This window comes from Colossoma macropomum, unplaced genomic scaffold, assembly GCF_904425465.1.
Source record: "Colossoma macropomum unplaced genomic scaffold, Colossoma_macropomum, whole genome shotgun sequence".
Taxonomy (NCBI): domain Eukaryota; kingdom Metazoa; phylum Chordata; class Actinopteri; order Characiformes; family Serrasalmidae; genus Colossoma; species Colossoma macropomum.
The window spans coordinates 13,046,444-13,053,641 of NW_023494800.1; positions in this window are offsets into that span (position 1 = coordinate 13,046,444).

Below are 7,198 nucleotides of genomic sequence, written 5' to 3' on the forward strand. Positions count from 1 at the left end.
GTTTTTCAACCGACAGAGTGCTTGATCTGTTTTTTCTTCTTTGGACAAAGTTTTCTTTTGCTATAGGACAACACTGCGTCAGAATATATGAATACAATGGGAAAAAGAAGGATAGTTTTCAGAGAAAGTATAAAAAAAAAATCATCTGAGAGTATACAACTACAGTGAGTCTGAAGGGGCGGCCTTAACTATGGCTTTGTCAGATGACCCTTAGACCTGACTAATGAATGACGGCACCTAGTTATTAATGTTAGTTTTGGAATAAAAAGTCGTTCATTTTACAAGCCGAGAAGACATCTACAGATCTAGATCCCTTAGCTAATAGAAAAATAGCTCCAATCATACTTGTTTACAGAATTATTTCTCTGTTTATCTTAAGTTGCAATGTTGTTTTATTGTCAATCTTATTTTTCCCTTGCTCACAGCCAGTATCCCTGCCCTCGCTAGAGCCAAATCTGTTCTTTTCTCATAGTTTAAATAACAGCACTCAGTCATATAAGCCACTCTATTGATGTTTTTTTAAATATTATTTTATAGATTATTTTAGATCAATTAAAACTTGGGATTTTTGTCCTGGGTCCTGGAATGTGATACTGTTGTATGTCCAGAACTGTGTCCTGTGTTCTTGTATTATATGGTGCTACTGTTTATGTGTTACTAGTTAGTGTTATTTGTTCTACAGAAATCATGTCACACCAACAGCATTCTTTGAAAAATAATTTCCCCAGAAAAAACAGCTACATTTACATTTACAATTAATGTTCTTTACTGGTAGCCAATTTTTGCAACGATTTACAGCTTATTTACAGTATTCATACTGTATTATAAAATTACAATACATTACTACACAAAACAGTTTTTCATGCAGACCTGCACTTCTCTCATGCTCTCACAGCTGCCCGAGGCCCCCTGAGTTTTGCTACGTTACGTAGACCAGCATGTAAAGGTATAGGCAAACATTCTTTACTTTTAACGTAAGTTATTTTTAAGAAAATTTATTCCATGCAATTCTATTGGTCTATCCATTATGAAATTTTCACACAATGTAAAGGGCAGCCGCTGAGCTCAAAGGATGTAAAAAATAAATAATAGAAAAAATGGAGATCTTTTTTTGACAGTGATGTTATGCTAGTTGTTCAGACAACAAAGATATCAGTATCCAATTTTTTTTAATTGTAATACAGTACGTTACTGCAGTTTCAGCTATAAGTTTCTATCAATTCTCAATTCACATAGTGTTCTACTGCTGACCAGCATTACTAAATGTTTGTAGCTGTAGCTAAAAATATTGTAGGTCATGAGTTTAACATCAGCTTCATGCACTACTGTCAAAAACATGAAGAGGAAAAACATCCCAAATGTTAATAATTACACTCATTTCTATTTCAAGCAGCCTGCAAACAGTCTAATGTAATTCACAATAATTCCATATTTATGTGATGCAAAAATACCTGATATGGCCTCTTCCTGCCTTCACGTGGGGATTAGGTTTAAACCTCTACATGTATTGTTCAATGTGACATGCTCAATTTATCATTAGTTGTGAAGCGAGAACGGATGAGTACACTTTCAATTTAGTTCAGATGCTTTCTTCATTCATCACGCATCCTCATCCATCATTTCCTCCCTTTGATTTGTACAAAAACACACTTTCACAACTTTAACGCAATTAATCATGAGGCTGGATAATTTTCTATTAATGGACCGCAACCTCTTTTTCATAATTTATTTGATGAACTTGCAGAGTGAAGATTTGCGGAATCTGTTCGACAGTAAGACACACATTGCTCAGAAAGCATGAAAGTGCAGCACTGCAAATCAGTTGCTTTGTTGCTTTTTCTTTATGGCTTTATGTTCATTGCCGCAGAGCTGCTTGCCTCTGCCACCATCTTAGCATGGCTTTGGTGTTCATATAACAAGTCCTGACAAATTGGAAAAGTTGGAGCGATAGATAGGAGGTGACCTGAAAACAAAAGCAATCTCAGCAAAGGGTGAAATGCCTGGAACTGTGCAGCACATGTGACTCAAACTCAAGGTGAGATTCTGCCACTCTGTCAATAAAATGTGTCAAGAAATGTGTCTCATATCACAGAACACTACAGACTACTTATGACCATGTTCCCAAAACAGGATTATTTCATACTGATTATAAACTCAACAGCACAACATCCTTAAACAGAACAGTACTGGCACTGTTAAAGGATCTGATTTTTCAAACTTTGTGTATAATTTAATTGTTAAGATGTAAACAGTTATTCGGAGTGATTTGATGTGGAATGCTACCAGATTTTTCACAGTGGGGGTTATAGGAACCAGACATCTGAAACACTGAAGGCCTCTAAAAGCTCCCTCACAGAAAGCTATTATACAAAAGGCTTATGAATATGTTTCCTATTGCCTGTTGTACAATAGTTTTGAAAGAAAGTTTTGGTCTAAAATGTTATTATTGTTTATTATTACACATTATAATATTATATATTTATTTTTTAATCAAATGAGGTTGGAGTCATACCTACAGGGCATTATAAGGTAAACAGCACCCACTATTTTACAAACATCACTACATATAAAAACTACAACACTACATATAAAAACTCAGAAGGTACATGTAGGTTCACTGGTCATTTAGTTAATAAATAAAATGGCTACATTTGTGTTGTGCACATTGTGACCCCTGGTTCCTATCACCACCACTGTAAACAAACCAGTCAATACGTTTCTCTACAATGCACCATTTCACATTAAACCACTCTTAATGACTTTGTTTACATCTCAACAATTGTATTATGCAGAAAATTTGAAAAATCTGTGAAATTCCCTTTAAAAGCTTATTGTAATAAATACTTCAGTGCTATGTGGATGTGATAATATCACCTAAAAGTTAATGATTTCATTAATTGTTTTTTAAAAAGTTGCATCTTAATTCTCAGCTTTGTTATGCTAGGTTCACTCAGTATATTATCAGTTTAAAGCTAATGAATTTACAAATGCAATAAAGAAACAAAATTGCAACAGACGGAGCAAAATGTGTGATAAAGACACAGTACAGAGGAAGCTGCTGATAACTAAATAAGAACATAATTATTTCTCAAACTGAATAGTCTGGAATCTCACCGCAAATCAATCAGCTCTCTACTCAAAGAAGTTCGGACTCCATCGGAGCTCAATCAAAAAGAAGAAAAAAATCAATGCAGCCCAATTCTAGCCTGTTTCATTAAGCTATGTTAATCAGGCAGAGCTGCAAATGAGTTGGTGTTATGTTTCCCCCTCCTGGACCCTCGTAGTACAGTACCATGTGGAAAAGGGTTAGAACAAACACTGAATCACTGTATTTTTCACAGTGCTGGAAACTTGTGGGAGAATTCAACCACAGATTTGGCTTATATTGTTCTGTTATTGAATAGATATCATGTGTTCAGTAAGTCGATGCTTAATTTTCTATGCACTGTGAACAGCTATTGGTGCAGCATAACTGATGTGCAGTTGGTTTAATACTAATAAAAATTCTGCATCCAGTACTGTGCAAAACTCAAAAGACCACCCTTCATTTATTTCATTTCCAGTAGGTACAAGTTATTTACTTTTCAGGAGATGTTTCTGTAGAGATAATATATAAGATAATCCACTTGCATAAGAAAAAGGAAAATACATTTTTAAAAATCCCAAACTGGAATTCAGAAATGCATTAAAAATGGAAAAAAAAAGAAAATGGGACGCCTAACAACGGTGCAAGACCTGGTAGACCACCAAAACTGTCACAGTACTTGGAGCTTTCATTTTTGAGAGCTCCACTCTTGCTTCAAATCTGAAAAATCCACTAGTGTGTTTCCACTCCTCCACTGTGAGAAGACAACTGAACGTCATGGGTCTGAAAGAATGTGTAGCTGTCAAGAAGCCCTTACTGAGAAAAGAAAATAGACAAAAAAAGAAAAAAACAAATCTGACAAAGAAGCTGCTAGTGTTCTCAGAACAGTGGACTGACCACCCCAGAGTCCAGACCTCAACATCACGGATGGCTGCTGAGAAGAAGCAACCAACTTCTAAAACTGAACTTTGGAGGTGTGGAAAAATATCCCAGCAGATTTCTTTGAGAAACTGAAACTAAGTTTTTATTATATGTAGTTGTTTTCTGTTAAATATATATTTTTTTCTGCTTTTATCTTAATTCTAATGGGTGTTTTGACTGTAAATGAAATAAATGAAGAGTGGTCTGGTTTTTGCACAGTACTGTACATCTTAGTATTTACACTTTAGTAAATTCATCTAAAAGACTATAAAGGAGTCTGGCAGTGCACTCAGGGAGGGTGAAATACACTTAGAAGCTTTGAGCTTTGTGTTCCATGTACCATGTTACAGCCTAATACATGGCCTTTGGTTCCAGCCATGGTCCAGTATAAGAGCCTGGCTGACCGGCCTACTGGAGGCTGTGCACACATGCTTGCTTGGATTATTTATCCTCTCCACAATCATGTGGTCAGCCCTTTCATTTGGACCATGCACATTCTTTGTAATTCATTTTTTTCAGCTTGGTCTGACTATAACCAGTGTAAATGAAAGTGGGCAGTACTGTCTAGCTACAGAAAATTGGCCTGCTCATCCACTGCCTATGAGTTATAGCACACAAACTGGCTTTAATGACTGGAGAGTACTGGCAGTTCTAGAAGATTAGAAAAAGAAAATATATTTAATATGCACTACTGTGTAAAATGTCACCACTCTTCTAATTTCCAATTTCCAATCAAAATGACCATAAAGAACAAGTTAGCCATTTTTCCAGAGATATTTCTAGGGAGATTAGAACAACCCAAGGCCTGGTGGAGCAACAAAACTGTTAGATAAACTGCACTTAAATCTTTCATCTTTGAGAGAGAAGAGAAAGTCAAGCTCCACTCTTGCTTCAGATCTGAAAAATCAGGTGTTTCTGTCCATCCTTCCACTGTGAGAAGACAACTCAATGCTATGCTTGAAAAGACAACCCATGCTAACACTATGGGCCTAAAAAGAAAGGAGCCATTAAGAAGCCCTTATTGAGAAAAGGCAATATACAAGAAAAAAAAACCCAGAACCCAGAATATTAATGAATGTGTTTGGCAGAAAATGCAACCTACTTCTAAGACTGAACTTCGGAGGTGTGGAAAAATGTCCCTGCAGATTTCTATAAAACCTGAAAGCAAGTGAAAAGAATGGATGCTGCAATTAAGGCACACAGCAGATACTGCAACATCTGGTATTATATTTAGTTGTTGAGGCTTTTGGTCATTTTCTATTAAACATGTTTTCGGTTATTTTCCTCCATGATGAAAAACTACTTAATTGCTATTTTGACTGGAAATGAAATAAATTAAGAAGGATGTCTGACTTTTGCACAGTACTGTTTTAAATCCATTAAGCATGCCCAAAGTATTAAGCTGAAAATAGCACGTATTGGCATAATCATGAGCACATTAAGTTGAAGCAAATGCCAAGAGGAGCTGAGCTAGAATGGTAATGATTCACACTTAACAAGTTGATGATTCATTCAGTTGCGTGAGCGAGCAGGTTCTTATCTGAAAAATCAAGCCGACCGTGAGTAACTTTCTTCCTTCGCGAACACTTAGCATGTACAGCTTGACTCTATGAGATGAATTTAATGGGGTAGTGTTAGGGCACAATCAAGTATTAAGACCTATCAAGGTGTAGAGCTGCCGGAGAGCAGAGTGAGTGTGCTGGGATTTCTCTCAGTGCTCCTCTATTGATTTTTCTCAGAGAGACGCATCGTACCTCACAATCTCCTGCATTAGTGCAGAGGGTCCGCTTGAGTCACAGAAAGGATTGTAGAACAATGTATTTAAAAAACATTTTCCTCGAACTAATGGCGGGTCTAGGGCAGAGCCAGGGTCATTTACCCTTCTGATTAGGTAAGCCACTCTGTTCCAGGCAAGCTGTGATTTAAAATGATGTTCGGCTTGAACTACATTCTCCGGGAAAATGATCTAATTTAGCGATTTATTCATATTTACTGAGTGTACTAGCATTACATTTGTATAGATCACATCTGGGTAAAAACAGAAATCGGGAAAATCGAATCAAAGCACTGAGACGCGGTGGGCAATCACATAGAGTCTTCGTTGAAGGGGGGGGCCCTGCAGGGGTCACTCCCATGCTTTTTATGATGTCTCTTTGAAATCTATCTGAATCACATTAAATTGGATATAAAGATGTGCAGACACATACATCACAGTAAATGGTGTGCCGGAGCATCGCTCGTGGAGAATCCCACCTCAACAATCGGGTTATAAAATCGGCTCCAGATCCGATTAATAATTCACAATCCTGTTAGGAGAGAACAAACATTTCTGTTCAAGCAATTTAAGTTGCAGGATTGTTATTAAAGCCCAGTGTTGCCACGGGGCTAGAGGATGGTCTGGATGTGAGCTGGAGAGAGAGAGAGAGAGAGAGAGAGAGAGCAAGAACCTAGGGAACCTAAGCTTGCTCCATCCCTCTGTGCCAGAGAATAACTCTGTGCTATTTCACACTCTCTGCTTTCTTTATTAAAGCGCCGTCACAGTAAACACGTATTACGGCCCTCTCTTTCGTCTCTCTTTGTGCTCACCGGAGCTACATTTTCCTCGCTCTGGCTGAGGAAACTTTCAGAGTTTTCTGGTGCAGTTTCTGCTCCAAAATGTCAGCCTCTAATGAGTTTATAATGGCCAGCGTTGCAATTGAGCTGTAAGTAAAATGAGCTAGTAATATTGCAATCGAGAAGTCAATGATGCTCTTAACATCATTAGCACTGAATGACAGAAGAGAGATGTATCCTCTTTCACAAGGTTGAAAAGTATCCGCTAGCTTTGGAGTCAGTTTTTAAAAGGTGAATTTAATACTTTCTCACTCATTTTAGGCTTTTTGCTAAAACCACTACCATTCATATGATATGTTAGGGTGCACATGAATTGCCGAAAATAAGTTCTGTGAAGTAAGAAGAACCACTTTTGGATCACTAAAGAACCAATGGAGTGTGAAAAAACCTTTGTAAAGTTTGAAAAACCTCCACAAATGTAAGCGTTCTATACCAATGAATGTTTTTTTTTACCCTAGAACCCTACATGCAAACTTAGAACCATTTTATTTTTAGGTTCAGCAGACAAAACATGCAAAATGCTTAATGTGCTAAAATGTCTCAGCCCAAATAACCCCTTAAAATTCCCAGCTTATTACA